The sequence below is a fragment of the Tripterygium wilfordii genome, chromosome 5 (genome assembly GCF_013401445.1).
Source record: "Tripterygium wilfordii isolate XIE 37 chromosome 5, ASM1340144v1, whole genome shotgun sequence".
Classification (NCBI taxonomy): Eukaryota; Viridiplantae; Streptophyta; class Magnoliopsida; order Celastrales; family Celastraceae; genus Tripterygium; species Tripterygium wilfordii.
The window spans coordinates 5,897,971-5,918,448 of NC_052236.1; the positions used below are offsets into that span (position 1 = coordinate 5,897,971).

Here is a 20,478-nt window from a genome sequence, read left to right on the forward strand (position 1 = left end):
CTTTGGAATTGCTCAACTCTCTCCAATGATGAGCTTCTAACGTTTTTATGCAATTTGAAACGTAACATTGTCTATTGGCATCATTACCTTATGAAACATGGCACGAAAGCTAAACTAGCCTGTTAGACTGCTCAGAACACTAAATAGAGTACAGTGGTCCACTTTGATGCTTTGGAATTGCTCGACTCTCTCCATAGACTAGCTTTTGACATTTTTTCCACAATTTGAAATGTAACAAGGTCTATTGGCATCATTACCTTATGAAACATTGCTCGAAAGCTAAAATAGCCTGTTAGACATCTAAGAACACTAAATAGAGTACAGCGGTCCAATTTGATGCTTTGGAATTGCTGAACTCTTTCCATAGATGAGCTTTTGACATTTTTACGAAATTTGAAATGTAACATGGTCTATTGGCATCATTACCTTATCAAACATTGCACGAAAGCTCAACTAGCATGTTAGACTTCTAAGAACACTAAATAGAGTACAACGATCCAATTTGATGCTTTGGAATTGCTGAACTCTTTCCATAGATGAGCTTTTGACGTTTTTACGAAATTTGAAATGTAACATGGTCTATTGGCATCATTACCTTATCAAACATTGCACGAAAGCTCAACTAGCATGTTAGACTTCTAAGAACACTAAATAGAGTACAGCGATCCACTTTGATGCTTTGGAATTGCTCAACTCTCCCCATAGATGAGGTTTTGGTGTTTTTATGCAATTTGAAATGTAACAAGGTCTATTGGTATCATTACCTTATGAAACGTTGCATGAAAGCGAAACTAGCCTGTTAGACTGCTCAGAACACTAAATAGAGTGCAGTGGTCCACTTTGATGCTTTGGAATTGCTCGACTCTCTCCATCGACGAGGTTTTGATATTTTTATGCAATTTGAAATGTAACATGGTCTATTGGCATCATTATCTTATGAAACGTTGCACGAAAGCTAAACTAGCATGTTACACTTCTAAGAACACTAAATAGAGCACAGCGGTCCAATTTGATGCTTTGGAATTGCTCAACTCTCTCCATAGACGAGCTTTTGACTTTTTTCGCAATTTGAAATGTAACATGGTCTATTGGCATCATTACCTTATCAAACATTGCACGAAAGCTCAACTAGCATGTTAGACTTCTAAGAACACTAAATAGAGTACAGCGATCCACTTTGATGCTTTGGAATTGCTCAACTCTCTCCATAGACGAGGTTTTGGTGTTTTTATGCAATTTGAAATGTAACATGGTCTATTGGCATCATTACCTTATCAAACATTGCATGAAAGCTCAACTAGCATGTTAGACTTCTAAGAACACAAAATAGAGTACAATGGCCCACTTTGATGCTTTGGAATTGCTAAACTTTCTCCATAGATGAGCTTTCGACGTTTATTTGCTACTTGAAATGTAACATGGTCTATTGGCATCATTACCTTATGAAACATTGCACGAAAGCTAAACTAGCGTGTTAGACTTCTAAGAACACTAAATAGAGTGCAGCGGTCCACTCTGATGCTTTGGAATTGCTCAACTATCTCCATAGAAAAGCTTTTGACGTTTTTTTGCAATTTGAAATGTAACATGGTCTATTGGCATCATTACCTTATGAAACATTGCTCGAAAGCTAAACTAGCATATTAGACTTCTAAGAACACTAAATAGAGTACAGTGGTCCACTTTGATGCTTTGGAATTGCTCAACTATCTCCATAGAAAAGCTTTTGACGTTTTTTTGCAATTTGAAATGTAACATGGTCTATTGGCATCATTACCTTATGAAACATTGTTCGAAAGCTAAACTAGCATATTAGACTTCTAAGAACACTAAATAGAGTGCAACGGTCGACTCTGATGCTTTGGAATTGCTCAACTATCTCCATAGAAAAGCTTTTGATGTTTTTTTACAATTTGAAATGTAACATGGTCAATTGGCATCATTACCTTATGAAACATTGCACGAAAGCTAAACTAGCATGTTATACTTCTAAGAACACTAAATAGAGTTCAGCGGTCCACTTTGATGCTTTGGAATTGCTCAACTCTCTCCATTGATGAGCTTCTGACGTTTTCATGCAATTTGAAACGTAACATTGTCTATTGGCATCATTACATTATGAAACATGACATGAAAGCTAAACTAGCCTGTTAGACTTCTAAGAACACTAAATAGAGTACAGCGGTCCATATTGATGCTTTGGAATTGCTCTACTCTCTCCATAGACTAGCTTTTGACATTTTTCTGCAATTGAAACGTAACAAGGTCCATTGGCATCATCACCTTATGAAACGTTGCACGAAAGCTAAAATAGCCTGTTAGACATCTAAGAACACTAAATAGAGTACAGCGGTCCAATTTGATGCTTTGGAATTGCTCAACTCTCTCCATAGACGAGCTTTTCACTTTTTGCGCAATTTGAAATGTAACATGGTCTATTGGCATTATTAACTTATCAAACATTGCACAAAAGCTCAACTAGCATGTTAGACTTTTAAGAACACTAAATAGAGTACAGCGATCAACTTTGATGCTTTGGAATTGCTCAACTCTCTCCATAGACGAGGTTTTGGTGTTTTTATGCAATTTGAAATGTAACATGGTCTGTTGGGATCATTACCTTATGAAACGTTGCATGAAAGCTAAACTAGCCTGTTAGACTGCTCAGAACACTAAATAGAGTACAGTGGTCCACTTTGATGCTTTGGAATTTCTCGACTCTCTCCATCGACGAGGTTTTGATGTTTTTACGCAATTTGAAAAGTAACATGGTCTATTGGCATCATTATCTTATGAAACGTTGCACGAAAGCTAAACTAGCATGTTAGACTTCTAAGAACACTAAATAGACTTCAACGGTCCACTTTGATGCTTTGGAATTGCTCAACTCTCTCCATAGACTAGCTTTTGACGTTTTTGCGTAATTTGAAATGTAACATGGTCTATTGCTGTCATCACCTTATGAAGCGTTGCACGAAAGTTAAACTAGCATGTTAGACTTCTAAGAACACTAAATAGAGTACAGCGGTCCACTTTAATGCTTTGAAATTGCTCAACTCTCTCCATAGACTAGCTTTTGACGTTTTTGCGCAATTTGAAATCTAACATGGTCTATTGCTGTCATTACCTTATGAAACATCGCACGAAAGCTAAACTAGCGTGTTAGACTTCTAAGAACAATAAATAGAGTGCAGCGGTCCACTCTGATGCTTTGGAATTGCTCAACTATCTTCATAAAGAGCTTTTGACATTTTTTTGCAATTTGAAATGTAAAATGGTCTATTGGCATCATTACCTTATGAAACATTACACGAAAGCTAAACTAGCATGTTAGACTTCTAAGAACACTAAATAGAGTGCAGCAGTCCACTCTGATGCTTTGGAATTGCGCAACTATCTCCATAGAAAAGCTTTTGACGTTTTTTTGCAATTTGAAATGTAACATGGTCTATTGGCATCATTACCTTATGAAACATTGCACGAAAGCTAAACTAGAGTGTTAGACTTCTAAGAACACTAAATAGAGTGCAACGGTCGACTCTGATGCTTTGGAATTGCTCAACTATCTCCATAGAAAAGCTTTTGGAGTTTTTTTGCAATTTGAAATGTAACATGGTCAATTGGCATCATTACCTTATGAAACATTGCACGAAAGCTAAACTAGCATGTTATACTTCTAAGAACACTAAATAGAGTACAGCGGTCCACTTTGATGCTTTGGAATTGCTCAACTCTCTCCATTGATGAGCTTCTGACGTTTTTATGCAATTTGAAACGTAACATTGTCTATTGGCATCATTACATTATGAAACATGACACGAAAGCTAAACTAGCCTGTTAGACTTCTAATAACACTAAATAGAGTACATCGGTCCACATTGATGCTTTGGAATAGCTCTACTCTCTCCATAGACTAGCTTTTGACATTTTTCTGCAATTGAAACGTAACAAGGTCCATTGGCATCATTACCTTATGAAACGTTGCACGAAAGCTAAAATAGCCTGTTAGACATGTAAGAACACTAAATAGAGTACAGCGGTCCAATTTGATGCTTTGGAATTGCTCAACTCTCTCCATAGACGAGCTTTTGACTTTTTGTGCAATTTGAAATGTAACATGGTCTATTGGCATCATTAACATATCAAACATTGCACAAAAGCTCAACTAGCATGTTAGACTTCTAAGAACACTGACGATATCAAAAATAGGCCCGACCCTGCTAGACGAATCAGTTAGTTAGACCAAGTTCTTCCTTCCTGATCGGTTGCCTTCTTTTCTGCACAATTAGCAAACGTAAGCTTCGGTAGGGCCTCGAGGGTGTGCTCGGGGGAACCTCTCCGACGCTCAAGTCAGTACGGTACTAAACTTGGGAGGATGGCTCGCTATTTGGGGCTCTGCCTCTTGCTCAGTAAGTAAATTTGAGTGCAGTTAGGATCTTTACCTAAGGGCAGAGGTTCCCCTTTTATATGAGCTTGAAGTGTTTGAGTTGTAGTAAGAGTCAGACTCTCTCTCATTGGCTTTCCAGAGGGTTTCTTGAAGGGTAAATTCCATCCGTATCACTCTCCCAAAAGGAGTTGGACTCTATTGAGGGTTGGTGTCCTATTGGGACTCTTCATTGTATGACTTGGTATATACCTACTTCGGTCATGTAGGGACATTACCAAGGCAACACTTCAGCGTGATAGAAGCCGGGTCAGATTCATTGATTTCAGTACATAATTTTTAGAGGAACCGAAGTGGGTACTTCGGTTATGGCTGAAGTGTACCTTTCGGCTCTCCCTTCATCCGGGCCTAGCTGGCACTTCAGTTGTCACGTGTCCTAGTTTTATTGGTGGGGTAATTTTGGTATTATCATATGCCCCATACACTCTCATCGAGATGTCCTTTGGCAAATTGATGGGAGGGTAACTATAGTCTTATTTACCTCAATGTAGTTTGAGATTCACAACCTTTCACTCTCTATTTTAACGAGCCTTTTCACGCTATTTTTATTTTTCGTCTAAGTAATGAAGTGCCTTCAACTAGGATGACCTAGCTTGGTTACTTTCCTCTGTGTGTCTCCTTGGCGATTCTTTTGAGACTTGTGTATTTTAACCAAGTCATTTGTTCTGAGCAGACTTTATGAGGGGGAAGAGCTTCTCTGGCTCGGTCTTTTGCCTTCCTTCATACCTTCTCTGTTATGAGCACATGTAGGGCCGAACTGGCCTAACAAGACCTCTGTGGTCATTTGATTTGGATTTGCAAATTTTTCTCAAGAGTTTGGGCCGAACTAGCCTAGTTGGTCGAACTGACCCAGTTGGCCGAACTGACCCAGTTGGCCGAACTGACCCAGTAGGACAACTCGGTCCTCTAAGTTCGACCTATTTTGACCGAGCTCTCCTAGGTGGGACTCCTTGGTCTCATTTTGGACTTGGAAAATTGTTACAAGTCTCTTGCGCAAACTGTCCTTACTGGGATGAAGCGTCCTTCTCTCATTCTTTTTTTTTAAACAAAATTTGCAAGTCATTTGACTGAAGTGTCCATTTTGGCTGAAGTGCCTTTCTTTACCGAAATATCTTTCTTGGCCGAAATGCCCTTCTTGGCCGAAGTGGATTATACGAGCCAAAGTACCTTTTTGTGACTTACAAATTTGCTAAGCCATCTGTGCTAAAGTGATCATTTGGGCTGAAGTGATCCTCTGGGCAGAAGCGGCCTAGTTTGGCCGAAGTGGCCTGTTTGGGACGAAGCGACCTAGGTTGGCCGAAGCGGCTTAGTTTGGCCAAAACGGCCTAGGTTAGCTGATGCAACCTAATTGGCCGAAGCGTCCTAATTTGGACGGAGCGGCCTTGATGGGCCGAAGTGGCCTAAGTTGGCCGAAGCGTCAAAGGTTGGACGAAGCGACCTAGGTGGGCCGAAGTGACCTAATTGGTCGAAGCGTCCTGGGTTGGACGAAGAAACTTTGTTTGGCCAAAGCAGCCTAGGTGGGCCGAAGTGACCTAGGTGGGCCGAAGCAGCCTAGGTGGGGCGAAGCGACTTAGGTGGGCCGAAGCAGCCTAGGTTGGCCGAAGTGGCCGTGGTAGGACCTCTTTAGTCCTTTTTGGGACTTAGAATTTTTCTAAGTCATTTTTGGCCGAAGTGAACCTTTGGGCCGAAGCGTCCTAGGTTGGACGAAGCAGCCTTCGTGGGCCGATGGCCTAGATGAGCCGAAGTGGCATAGGTTGGACATTTCGGTCCTTGTGGGCCAAACTGGCCTAAGTCGGACACTTGAGTCCTGATTTGGACTTGGAATTTTCACAAGTCTTTTGGGCAAAACTGGCCTAAGTGGGACACTTTGGTCCTGGTAGGTCGAACTGGCCTAAGTGGGACACTTCGGTCTTGATTTGGACTTGGAATGTTCACACATATGCCCCCCGGACCGAGGAAGAGTATGCCCGTTCTGGTTCTATATTGGTAAGAGGAGTCATCTGTTGCCAAGGAGGATTCCTTGTTGAGTAAAATTCTTTGCCGAGGAGGTCTCTTTCCTTCTGTCTGGCAATTGAAAGGCCGTATTGGAGCAAGTTAAATCGGGAGGACGAACTAGTTCGTGCTATACCAGGAGGGAGGCCGAACTGGTGGTGTGCTCTATCTGGTGGTTGAACTAGTGTGTGTTTAACTGGTATGTGCTCTATCGGGTGGCCAAATTGGTGAGCGCTGAACTAGTAGGCCGAAGTAGTGCATGCTATCCCAGGTGGCTGAACTAGTGAACACTAAACTCGTAGGACGATCTAGTTCCGCATCCGACAATTTGTTGACGAAGATTTTTTTTTCAATGAGGTACATTTTCTTCTTTCTATTTGGGAATTTTCCTGAGGTAGATTTTTTGAGGAGGAAATGTTCATTTTTCTCTGAGGAGACCTTCCTTCTTCTTTGAGGAGACCTTCCTTATATGAGGAATTCTTCATTCTCTTCTGATGAGGTCATCCTTCTTCCGAGGTGACTTTCATTCTTTTTTGTATTCTTTCTTGGAGTAGACCTTCCTTCTCTTTTGAGGATGTATTCCTTCATCCGAGAAGACATTCCTTCTTTGGAGGAGGTCTTCCTTATTTGAGGAGACATTCATTTTCTTCTGAAGAGGTCTTCCTTCTTTTCTGATGAGACATTCCTTACTTACTGAGGAGGTATTTCTTCATCTGAGGTAGGTCTACCTTCTTTCAAGGAGACCTTCTTTCTTCTGAGGAGATCTTCCTTCTGAATGAGACCTTCTTCCTTCTCTAAGGAGGTCTACCTTCTTCCGAGGAGACCTTCATTCTTCTGAGGGGATCTTCCTTCTATGAGGAGACCCTTCTTCCCTCTCTAAGGAGGTCTATCTTCTTCCGAGAAGACCTTCATTCTTCTGAGGAGATATTCCTTCTGAGAGGAGACCTTCTTCCTTCCCTAAGGAGGTCTACCTTCTTCTGAAGAGACCTTCTTCCTTCTCGAAGGAGGTCTACCTTCTTCCGAGGAGACCTTCATTCTTTTGAGGAGATCTACCTTCCTTGAGGAGACCTTTTTCTTTCTCTAAGGATGTCTACCTTCTTCCGAAGAGACCTTCTTCCTTCTCTGAGGAGGTCTACCTTCTTCCGAGTAGACCTTCATTCTTCTGAGAAAATCTTTCTTCTATAAGGAGACCTTCTTCCCTCTCTAAGGAGGTCTACCTTCTTTCGAGGAGACCTTCTTCCTTCCCTGAGGAGGTTTACCTTCTTCCGAGAAGACCTTCATTCTTCTGAGAAGATATTCCTTCTGAAAGGAGACCTTCTTCCTTCCCTAAGGAGGTCTACCTTCTTTCGAAGAGACCTTCTTCCTTCTCGAAAGAGGTCTACCTTCTTCCGAGAAGACCTTCATTCTTCTGAGGAGATCTACCTTCCGTGAGGATGCCTTCTTCTTTCTCTAAGGAGGTCTACCTTCTTCCGAGGAGACCTTCATTCCTCGGAGGAGATCTTCCTTCTGTGAGCAGACTTTCTTCCATCTCTAAGGAGGTCTACCTTCTTCCGAGGAGATCTACCTTCCGTGAGGAGATCTTCTTCATTCTCTAAGGAGGTCTACCTTCTTCCGAGGAGACCTTCATTCTTCAGAGGAGATCTTCCTTCTGTGAGGAGACCTTCTTCCATCTCTAAGGAGGTCTACCTTCTTCCGAGGAGACCGTTATTCTTCAGAGGAGATCTACCTTCTGTGAGGAGACCTTCTTCCTTCTCTAAGGAGGTCTACCTTCTTCCGAGGAGACATTCTTCTCTGAGGAGGTCTATCTTCTTCCGAGTAGACCTTCATTCTTCTGAGGAAATCTTACTTCTGTGAGGAAGTCTTCTTCCTTCTCTAAGGAGGTCTACCTTGTTCCGAGGAGACCTTCATTCTTCTGAGGAGATCTTCCTTCAATGAGGAGACCTTCTTCCCTCTCTAAGGAGGTCTATCTTCTTCCGAGGAGACCTTCATTCTTCTGAGGAGATATTCGTTCTGAGAGGAGACCTTCTTTCTTCCCTAAGGAGGTCTACCTTCTTCCGAAGAGACCTTCCTTCTCGAAGGAGGTCTACCTACTTCCGAGGAGACCTTCATTCTTCTGAGGATATCTACCTTCCGTGAGGAGACCTTCTTCTTTATCTAAGGAGGTCTACCTTCTTCCAAGGAGACCTTCATTCTTCGAAGGAGATCTTCCTTCTGTGAGAAGACCTTCTTCCATCTCTAAGGAGGTCTACCTTCTTCCGAGGAGACCTTTATTCTTCAGAGGAGATCTACCTTCCGTGAGGAGAGCTTCTTCCTTCTCTAAGGAGGTCTACCTTTTTCCGAGGAGACCTTCATTCTTCAGAGGAGATCTTCCTTCTGTGAGGAGACCTTCTTCCATCTCTAAGGAGGTCTACCTTCTTCCGAGGAGACCTTTATTCTTCAGAGGAGATCTACCTTCCGTGAGGAGACCTTCTTCCTTCTCTATGGAGGTCTACCTTCTTCCGAGGAGACATTCTACCTTCTCTGAGGAGGTCTAGCTTCTTCCGAGTAGACCTTCATTCTTCTGAGGAAATCTTACTTCTGTGAGGAAGTCTTCTTCCTTCTCTAAGGAGGTCTACTTTCTTCCGAGGAGACCTTCATTCTTCCGAGGAGATCTTCCTTCTATGAGGAGACCTTCTTCCCTCTCTAAGGAGGTCTATCTTCTTCCGAGGAGACCTTCATTCTTCTGAGGAGATATTCGTTCTGAGAGGATACCTTCTTTCTTCCCTAAGGAGGTCTACCTTCTTCCGAAAAGACCTTCTTCCTTCTCGAAGGAGGTCTACCTTCTTCCGAGGAGGCCTTCATTCTTCTGAGGAGATCTACCTTCCATAAGGAGACCTTCTTCTTTCTCTAAGGAGGTCTACCTTCTTATGAGGAGACCTTCTTCCTTCTCTGAGGAGGTCTACCTTCTTTCGAGTAGACCTTCTTTCTTATGAGAAAATCTTCCTTCTATAAGGAGACCTTCTTCCCTCTCTAAGGAGGTCTACCTTCTTCCGAGGAGATCTTCTTCCTTCTCTAAGGAGGTCTACCTTCTTCCGAGAAGACCTTCATTCTTCTGAGGAGATCTTCTTTCTGAGAGGAGACCTTCTTCCTTCCCTAAGGAGGTCTACCTTCTTCCGAGGAGACCTTCTTCCTTCTCGAATGAGGTCTACCTTCTTCCGTGGAGACCTTCATTCTTCTAAGGAGATCTACCTTCCGTGAGGAGACCTTCCTTCTCTTTTCTAAGGAGGTCTACCTTCTTCCGAGGAGACCTTCATTCATCTGAAGTATCATTGTTTCTTCTTGGTCTGACTTTGTGAGTATCTTTTGGGAAGTTTACTTTCCTTCCCACAGACGGCGCCAAACTGACGATGTCAAAAATAGGCCCGACCCTACTAGACGAATCAGTTAGTTAGACCAAGTTCTTCCTTCCTGATCGGTTGCCTTCCTTTCTGCACAATTAGCAAACGTAAGCTTCGGTAGGGCCCCGAGGGTGTGCTCGGTGGGACCTCTCCGACGCTCAAGTCAGTACGGTACTAAACTTGGGAGGATGGCTCGCTATTTGGAGCTCTGCCTCTTGCTCAGTAAGTAAATTTGAGTGCAGTTAGGATCTTTACCTAAGGGCAGAGGTTCCCCTTTTATATGAGCTTGAAGTGTTTGAGTTGTAGTAAGAGTCAGACTCTCTCTCATTGGCTTTCTAGAGGGTTTCTTGAAGGGTAAATTCCATCCGTATCACTCTCCCAAAAGGAGTTGGACTCTATTGAGGGTTGGTGTCCTATTGGGACTCTTCATTGTATGACTTGTTATATACCTACTTCGGTCATGTAGGGACATTACCAAGGCAACACTTCAGCGTGATAGAAGCCAGGTCAGATTCATTGATTTCAGTACATAATTTTTAGAGGAACCGAAGTGGGTACTTCGGTTATGGCTAAAGTGTACCTTTCGGCTCTCCCTTCATCCGGGCCTAGCTGGCACTTCAGTTGTCACGTGTCCTAGTTTTATTGGTGGGGTAATTTTGGTATTATCAAACAATAAATAGAGTACAGCGATCAACTTTGATGCTTTGGAATTGCTCAACTCTCTCCATAGACGAGGTTTTGGTGTTTTTATGCAATTTGAAATGTGACAAGGTCTGTTGGAATCATTACCTTATGAAACGTTGCATGAAAGCTAAACTAGCCTGTTAGACTGCTCAGAACACTAAATAGAGTACAGTGGTCCACTTTGATGCTTTGGAATTGCTCAACTCACTCCAAAGACGAGGTTTTGATGTTTTTATGCAATTTGAAAAGTAACATGGTCCATTGGCATCATTATCTTTATGAAACGTTGTACGAAAGCTAAACTAGCATGTTAGACTTCTAAGAACACTAAATAGACTTCAACGGTCCACTTTGATGCTTTGGAATTGCTCAACTCTCTCAATAGACTAGCTTTTGACGTTTTTGCGCAATTTGAAATGTAACATGGTCTATTGCTGTCATTACATTATGAAGCGTTGCACGAAAGCTAAACTAGCATGTTAGACTTCTAAGAACACTAAATAGAGTACAAAGGTCCACTTTAATGCTTTGAAATTGCTCAACTCTCTCCATAGACTAGCTTTTGACGTTTTTGCGTAATTTGAAATCTAACATGGTCTATTGCTGTCATTACCTTATGAAACATCACACCAAAGCTAAACTAGCAGGTTAGACTTCTAAGAACAATAAAGAGAGTACAGCGGTCCACTTTGTTGCTTTGGAATTGCTCAACTCTCTCCATAGATGAGCATTTGACGTTTATTTGCAATTTGAAATGAAACATGGTCCATTGGCATCATTGCCTTATGAAACATTGCACGAAAGCTAAAATAGCCTGTTAGACTTCTAAGAACAATAAATAGAGTGCAGCGGTCCACTCTGATGCTTTGGAATTGCTCAACTATCTCGATAAAGAGCTTTTGACATTTTTTTGCAATTTGAAATGTAAAATGGTCTATTGGCATCATTACCTTATGAAACATTGCACGAAAGCTAAAATAGCATGTTAGACTTCTAAGAACACTAAATAGAGTACAACGGTCCACTTTGATGCTTTGGAATTGCTCAACTCTCTCCATTGATGAGCTTCTGACGTTTTTATGCAATTTGAAACGTAACATTGTCTATTGGCATCATTACATTATGAAACATGGCACGAAAGCTAAACTAGCCTGTTAGACTTCTAAGAACATTAAGTAGAGTACAGCGGTCCACATTGATGCTTTGGAATTGCTCTACTCTCTCCATAGACTAGCTTTTGACGTTTTCCCGCAATTGAAACGTAGCAAGGTCGATTGGCATCATTACCTTATGAAACGTTGCACGAAAGCTAAAATAGCCTGTTAGACATCTAAGAACACTAAATAGAGTACAGCGGTCGAATTTGATGCTTTGGAATTGCTCAACTCTCTCCATAGACAAGCTTTTGACTTTTTACGCAATTTGAAATGTAACATGGTCTATTGGCATCATTACCTTATCAAACATTGCACGAAAGCTCAACTACCATGTTAGACTTTTAAGAACACTAAATAGAGTACAATGGTCCACTTTGATGCTTTGGAATTGCTAAACTTTCTCCATAGACGAGCTTTTGACGTTTATTTGCTACTTGAAATGTAACATGGTCTATTGGCATCATTACCTTATGAAACATTGCACGAAAGCTAAACTAGCGTGTTAGACTTCAAAGAACACTAAATAGAGTGCAGCGGTCCACTCTGATGCTTTGGAATTGCTCAACTATCTCCATAGAAGAGCTTTTGACGTTTTTTTGCAATTTGAAATGTAACATGGTGTAATATCCTGATCTAATTTTACGCTATTCATAGTATCTTATTGTGGTAGATTGAGGTGGAGTGAACCTCTGTGATGGTGAACCGGTATTTGGAGAGTATAAAAAATTAAATTGTGATAAACCTATAAAATATTTTTAATAAATGGGGAAATTTAAAAGAAAATTTTTGGAGGAAAAATTACTTAAATCGGATTTTAATTTGATTTGTTATGAATTTTTGAAGTAAATTGTAACAATTTAGTTAGGGGTACTTTTGACAGGTGGGTGTTTTTGATAAGTCAAAATTATTATAAAAGAAAAATGAAAAGAAAAAAAAAAAAACAGAATTCTTACGCAGTTTCTTTTCTTCTTCTTTTTCTCTCTCCCGTACATTTTCGTCACTATTCATTTTCTGAGTCCGGCGATGGTGAGCGACACCACCAGTGTCAAAAGAAGCGTATTGACGAGACGAGTCTAACCCAACTAGAATCACATTGATCGGAGTTGTGGTTAGGGAGATATCGGAGTTTGAAGTTCCGATTTCCTCGGATTTCTTTTGGTCGATCCGGCCGATTTCGGTGACGGTTTAGTTTGTTTCAGGTACCTATGAGTTCATCTCATCGAGTTCTTTAATTTGATATAAGATTTGGCAGGTTTGGGTGGTCGGATCGCCGGCGATGGGGTTAAATGGGTTTCCGGCGAGTTGACCGAGTCAGGCCGAGTTGACTCGGTTGACCGGCGAGTTGACTCGGCCGGGTACTATTTGACCCGGTTGGGTACTATTTGACCCGGTTCGGTACTATTTGACCCGGTTACTATTTGACGGTTGCTATTTGGCCGTTGACTATAGTTGACCGACCGTATTTTTTTACCGTATTTACATATATCGTGTTTTTCGGTGTAGACGGTGGTCACGGTTGAGATTCGGAGCGGGTTAACTTTTGGAGTTAGGGGTTTATCTGGGACGCGTGCTTGGTTTTAGCACTCTGATTTCCAGGTAGGGGTTTCCTTACTCTTGCATGTGACTTTAGAGTTCCGATTTTACGGACTCTGATGATGTTATGATTTTGTCGGTTTCCGGGGGTGGAAATACGACCTGTTTATATGTTGATTTATATTTCCTGTTATATATCATTGTTGGTATGTTTCTGTGAGTGGTTATTGGAGGTTTTGGATGTGGATGTGGTGTTGGATGTGGATGTGGATTGTGGGCCCATATAGGAGCCCAAATGATCAGATATGGATTTCTGATGGATGATATATATACATATACAGACCGGATATATACCGGTGGACCGTCTGAGATGGGGTGCATCACAGGGGACGCCCTCTGGTGTAGGCTATGCTATCGGGATACCCGATCCTCATCCAGTTTCGGTGTGGACCTGGATTGGGAGACACCCTACGGGGATTAGGGTGGGTCCAGGGGTGTGATGGATTGTTGGAGATTGATGTGGTGATTACAGTGTTGGATAGCCTTATCGGCTACCATTTCACTTGATTGGATGGTGTATGGATTTCTGGAGACCAGTGTGGGTGGTTCCAGTGTTGTTTAGCCTTATCGGCTATGGTGTTATTTGGTTGGCTTACTAATGGATGTATATTTACTGTGTTGCATACTGTGCATTATATTTTTGGATTTATTATTTATGGATATTGGCGTTTCCTCTCTACGCCCTACTGAGCTTTGTGGCTCACCCCTCTTCTTTATTCCCTTTCAGGTGAGTTGGATGTAGGTGATGGCGGTCAGCAGCGGGATGCGTGAGCTGGTGTGTAGCATTGGGCTGACTCTTTAGTGGGTGTGGGAACTTTTGTATTGTATTTGTATATATACTATATGGTTTGGTATCGGGTAGATATGTTTTATTATTCCGCTATTGTATATGTATACAGGTGGATGTACCTTGTGGATAGTATGGTAGTTCTTATTATTATTATTATTATGTCTGTTGGGTTTAGTTGTAGATTTGGGATCTGGTTCGGGGGATGGGGTGTCCCCTGCCGGTCACGTGCCTGTGGTATAGGTATACTTCGGTATATCTTAGGAGAGAGGGGCGTGACAGTTTGGTATCGGAGCTGTAGGTTTAGAAACTTACAGTGGTTAGGTTACCTAGGTTATTTTGTTGGCTACACATCATGCGTTTCCCGGCTGACCTGGTGAGTTTTTATTTGTCGTGTTTCCTACTTTAGATTTATGTATACATGTGTTATATTTTCCAGATATGGTTGACACACGTAGTACTCGGGTGCGAGGATATGGACGGGGTAGAGGAGAACATGAGGCGGATGAGCCTCAGGAGGTAGATGACGTGGGTATGCCTGAGGTGGCACCATTAGAGCGGGGGCGAGGACGGAGAGGTAGGGGTACGAGACGGGGTAGGGGCGGAAGACGGGAGAGAGGTGGGGGCAGGCGGCGAGTGAATATAGATCCAGTGGATGATATTGGGGAGGATCAGGAGGGATATCTAGCACCACAGGGGGTAGAGGTTGTTGTTACTACTTTACGACAGGAGGTTCGGGATGTTACTGAATTGGTTCGAGCTCTTGGGCAGACTGTTACAGGACTTGTGACACAGATGATTGCTCCAGTGCCAGCTGCATTACAGGCTCCTGTTGAGGTTCCAGAGCAGGTTTTGACTTTGGGTGAGTTACAGGAGGGTGTAGGACAGATTGTGGAGGCACAGGTAGCTCCTTTGGCGATTGATACGTCGATCAAAGAGCTAGCCGAGTTACGGAAGACGAATCCTCCAGTATATAGAGGAGTGATAGATCCAGTGGCAGCAGAGGAGTGGGTTCGCCAGTTACGCAGGAAAATGACTACCTTACGGATTCCTGAGGAGAGGAGGGCTTTATTAGCTGCTGAGTTTCTAGAGGGAGATGCTTTCACTTGGTGGGAGGTGATGACAGTTAGTCGGGGCAGAGAGGGCATGCCCTGGGCAGAGGTTGAGACTGCTTTTCTGGCACAGTATGTACCACAGACAGTGCGTGTTGCTAAAGCTAAGGAGTTTCTCGAGTTGATTCAGTCTCCGGACATGACAGTGACACAGTATCAGGCTCGTTTTGAGGAGTTAGGGCGATATGGGGAGGAGTATATTTGCACAGAGGAAAAGAAGATACTGAGATTTAGGAGAGGGTTGTCGCCAAAGATTTCACCTCATTTGGCGGCTCAGACTATCACCACCTATCGTGAGTGTATTGATAAGGCACTCGGAGTGGAGAGGACTTTAGTGGAGATTAAGGATTACTGGGAGATTCATAAGAGGAAGCTTGAGAGTTCTACATCTGCTACTGGCGAGAGTAGTCAGCACAGACAGAGGACTGATACTCGGGGGCAGCAGCAGAGTCAGGGACAGGGTTCTCAGAGTCGGAGGCAGGGTTACCGCGGACCCAGGCAGGGACAGCAGGGTCCTAGACAGGTTCAGCTGGGGCAGAGACAGGGTCAACAGGGGCAGAGATCAGACCAGCAGGGACAGGCTCCGAGGCGGGATCAGCAGCCTCAGCATTGCTATGCTTGTGGTCATGTAGGCCACATGCGTTGGGATTGTCCTATGGCAAACAACCCGTTATGTTTCCAGTGTGGATTGCCAGGACATACCAGGAGAGATTTTCCACAGGGTGGAGGATTTGCACCGCCTGTATTTGGAGGTCAGAGAGCTCCAGCTCCAGCACCAGTTCCGATACAGAGGGGTCCTGCAGGACGGGGTAGGCCACTAGTTCAGCAGCAGCGGCAGCAGCAGCAGGTTCAGAGAGGTGGAGTGTATGCACTTAGGCCTGATGTGGTTCCAGCAGAGCGAGATCACTTGGGAGGTAGGTTTCTCTTATTCAGTTCTTGGGCACGTGTTTTGTTTGACACTGGTGCTACTCATTCATTTATTTCTGCATCATTTGCTGAGACATTGGGTTTGGAGATTATGGGAGTGGCGAGGAGATTTATAGTTGATTCACCACTAGGACCAGGTACCGTGATTAGTGGTGTTTGTAGGGACTGTGTATTTAGTTTCTCAGACCATGAGTTTAGAGCGGATCTGTTTGTGATGCCATTTACTGATTTTGATGTTATTCTTGGATTGGATTGGTTGACTGAGTATGAGGCGATTATAGAGTGTGCTGAGAGGAGGATTACACTGACCACACCTACGGGGAGGGTTAGATTTCGTGGAACGAGATTTCTTCCGTGTCCACATTTTCTAGATAATCCTCAGTACACCGATTGTGTTATAGCGGGTTTGATTACTTCAGCGTCTAGGGGAGATTCTTCGAACCCTATACTGGTTGTGGAGCATTATATGGATGTTTTTCCCGATGATTTACCGGGGTTGCCACCGCAGAGGGAGATTGAGTTTGTGATTGAGTTGTACCCGGGTACAGATCCGATTTCTATACCACCGTATAGAATGGCACCAGCAGAGCTGAAGGAGTTGGACACTCAGTTGACAGATTTACAGAGGTTGGGATTTATCAGACCGAGCACTTCACCTCCAGTGTTGGTGATACCCGACAGGGGTATTGGTTATCAGGTATATTGTGATGCTTCAGGAGTTGGTTTGGGTTGTGTGTTGATGCAGCAGGAGAGAGTGGTTGAGTATGCTTCACGTTTGTTGAAGCCGCACGAGAGGAATTATCCCGTGCATGATTTGGAGTTGGCTGCGGTAGTGTTCGCACTGAAGCAGTGGAGATATTATCTTTATGGAGAGAGGTTTGAGGTATTTTCGGATCATAGGAGTCTCCGGTACTTGTTTACACAGAGAGATTTAAACCAAAGACAGCGTAGATGGATGGAGTATCTTGAGGACTTTGATTTTACTTTACAGTATCATCCGGGCAAGGCCAATGTGGTGGCTGACGCCTTGAGTAGGAGATTGATTGCAGCTCGATTGGCTATTCAGGAGTTTGGGTTAGTGGATACACTTAGTCAGTATCGACTAGATGTGGATGAACGTAGAGATGTACTGAGTTTACGGAGTTTGATTGCTCGTCCAACCCTAGTATAGAGGGTGTTGGATGCACAGTTGGGGGATGCATTATTTGATGACATTGAGGATATGGAGGGATGGGTTAGAGGCACTGATGGTGGAGTCAGATTCAGGGGCAGATTAGTGGTTCCAGAGGATACTGAGTTACGTGATGAGATACTTCAGGAGGCGCATTACTCACGATTTGCGATGCATCCTGGTGCTACTAAGATGTATCGAGATTTACGGAGGCAGTATTTGTGGAGTGGCATGAAGAGAGATGTGGCACAGACTGTGACTCGATGTCTTACCTGTCAGCAGGTAAAGGCAGAGCATCGACGACCTGCTGGATTATTGCAACCGCTTCCATTACCTGAATGGAAGTGGGAGCATATCACTATGGATTTTGTGATGGGTTTACCTATGACTCCGCGGAGACATGATGCGGTTTGGGTTGTTGTGGATCGGTTGACAAAGACAGCTCATTTTATGCCTATTTGTCAGACAGATTCGATTGAGTCGTTGACGAGATTATATGTACGAGAGATAGTCCGATTGCATGGGGTACCGTTGAGTATTGTATCTGATCGGGATCCTAGATTTACCTCACGATTTTGGGGCAGTTTTCAGGATACTCTGGGGACGAAATAGAACTTCGGTACAGCTTTTCATCCGCAGACTGATGGACAGAGTGAGCGGACTATTCAGATTCTGGAGAATATGCTTCGGGCTTGTGCGATAGACTTTCGAGGAGATTGGGAGACTCATATTCCTTTAGTGGAGTTTGTGTACAACAATAGCTATCAGAGTAGTATTCAGATGGCACCATTTGAGGCATTATATGGGAGACCTTGTAGATCACCGTTGTGTTGGTCAGAGGTTGGAGATAGACCATTATTGGGTCCAGAGATGGTGCAGCAGACTACTGAGGTGGTGACAGTGATTCGACAGCGGCTTCTGACAGCTCAGTCACGTCAGAAGAGTTACGCGGATAGGAGACGTAGACCTCTAGAGTTTCAGGTGGGGGATCATGTTTTCCTGAGGGTTAGTCCTCGTAGAGGAGTACAGCGGTTTGGGAGAGCGGGGAAGTTAGCCCCTAGATTTATAGGGCCATTTGAGATTTTGGAAAGAGTGGGGACGGTAGCTTATCGATTAGCATTACCCCCACAATTGTCAGGAGTACATGGGGTATTTCATGTGTCTATGTTACGGAGGTACCATAGGGACCCTTCTCATATATTAGATTGGTCTACCTTGGAGATTGGTGAGGACGCTACTTTCGAGACACGTCCTATTAGGATTACGGATAGACAGGAGAGGCGACTACGGTCGAAGACCATACCCTTGGTTAAGGTGATATGGCAACATTATGGAGTGGAGGAGACGACTTGGGAGTTGGAGTCGGATATGCAGACGAGATTTCCGGATTTATTTACTACCTACGTATGATTTAATTTCGGGGACGAAATTTTCTTAAGGGGGGAAGGATGTAATATCCTGATCTAATTTTACGCTATTCATAGTATCTTATTGTGGTAGATTGAGGTGGAGTGAACCTCTGTGATGGTGAACCGGTATTTGGAGAGTATAAAAAATTAAATTGTGATAAACCTATAAAATATTTTTAATAAATGGGGAAATTTAAAAGAAAATTTTTGGAGGAAAAATTACTTAAATCGGATTTTAATTTGATTTGTTATGAATTTTTGAAGTAAATTGTAACAATTTAGTTAGGGGTACTTTTGACAGGTGGGTGTTTTTGATAAGTCAAAATTATTATAAAAGAAAAATGAAAAGAAAAAAAAAAAACAGAATTCTTACGCAGTTTCTTTTCTTCTTCTTTTTCTCTCTCCCGTACATTTTCGTCACTATTCATTTTCTGAGTCCGGCGATGGTGAGCGACACCACCGGTGTCAAAAGAAGCGTATTGACGAGACGAGTCTAACCCAACTAGAATCACGTTGATCGGAGTTGTGGTTAGGGAGATATCGGAGTTTGAAGTTCCGATTTCCTCGGATTTCTTTTGGTCGATCCGGCCGATTTCGGTGACGGTTTAGTTTGTTTCAGGTACCTATGAGTTCATCTCATCGAGTTCTTTAATTTGATATAAGATTTGGCAGGTTTGGGTGGTCGGATCGCCGGCGATGGGGTTAAATGGGTTTCCGGCGAGTTGACCGAGTCAGGCCGAGTTGACTCGGTTGACCGGCGAGTTGACTCGGTTGACCGGCGAGTTGACTCGGCCGGGTACTATTTGACCCGGTTCGGTACTATTTGACCCGGTTACTATTTGATGGTTGACTTTGACTCAGTTACTATTTATACGTTGACTTTGACCAGTACTATTTGGCCGTTGACTATAGTTGACCGACCGTATTTTTTTACCGTATTTACATATATCGTGTTTTTCGGTGTAGACGGTGGTCACGGTTGAGATTCGAAGCGGGTTAACTTTTGGAGTTAGGGGTTTATCTGGGACGCGTGCTTGGTTTTAGCACTCTGATTTCCAGGTAGGGGTTTCCTTACTCTTGCATGTGACTTTAGAGTTCCGATTTTACGGACTCTGATGATGTTATGATTTTGTCGGTTTCCGGGGGTGGAAATACGACCTGTTTATATGTTGATTTATATTTCCTGTTATATATCATTGTTGGTATGTTTCTGTGAGTGGTTATTGGAGGTTTTGGATGTGGATGTGGTGTTGGATGTGGATGTGGATTGTGGGCCCATATAGGAGCCCAAATGATCAGATATGGATTTCTGATGGATGATATATATACATATACAGACCGGATATATACCGGTGGACCGTCTGAGATGGGGTGCATCACAGGGGACGCCCTCTGGTGTAGGCTATGCTATCGGGATACCCGATCCTCATCCAGTTTCGGTGTGGACCTGGATTGGGAGACACCCTACGGGGATTAGGGTGGGTCCAGGGGTGTGATGGATTGTTGGAGATTGATGTGGTGATTACAGTGTTGGATAGCCTTATCGGCTACCATTTCACTTGATTGGATGGTGTATGGATTTCTGGAGACCAGTGTGGGTGGTTCCAGTGTTGTTTAGCCTTATCGGCTATGGTGTTATTTGGTTGGCTTACTAATGGATGTATATTTACTGTGTTGCATACTGTGCATTATATTTTTGGATTTATTATTTATGGATATTGGCGTTTCCTCTCTACGCCCTACTGAGCTTTGTGGCTCACCCCTCTTCTTTATTCCCTTTCAGGTGAGTTGGATGTAGGTGATGGCGGTCAGCAGCGGGATGCGT

The 20,478-nt window shown here is 43.2% G+C and overlaps 1 pseudogene; it reads left to right on the forward strand.

The window, feature by feature from the left end:
• Nucleotides 1-4,375: 4,375 nt before the first annotated feature.
• On the forward strand, nt 4,376-18,759 carry LOC119998556 (annotated as a pseudogene).
• Nucleotides 18,760-20,478: the final 1,719 nt, after the last annotated feature.